Raw genomic sequence first — 330 nt, forward strand, 5'->3', positions numbered from 1 at the left:
TCCCTTTCCTTTTACCGAGCCCGCTTCCGCTTTCAAATGCCGTGAGCCGACGCGAGAGCAGAGCCCTGCCAACTTGGTAGTGTTCTCCAGTTAAACTCCAACCGGGAAAGCACCGCTGAGCCTGCACTTTTGTTGTTCCCCCAGACCAGCCACTGCTGAAACTCACGGGTAACTGCCACGCAGGCGGTTATAGAACGGGAAACTACCCCCCCATGGCCCTGGCAACACCAGTTTCATCGCTGCACCGAACCCGTCTGCACTACGCACACGCAGTCAAACAGCCCAGACGCTCGGCGAACGACAAGTCAGCCCCTCCTTGCCGCGGGCGGG

This window comes from Eurypyga helias, unplaced genomic scaffold (assembly GCF_000690775.1).
Source record: "Eurypyga helias isolate BGI_N326 unplaced genomic scaffold, ASM69077v1 scaffold23104, whole genome shotgun sequence".
NCBI classification, from domain to species: domain Eukaryota; kingdom Metazoa; phylum Chordata; class Aves; order Eurypygiformes; family Eurypygidae; genus Eurypyga; species Eurypyga helias.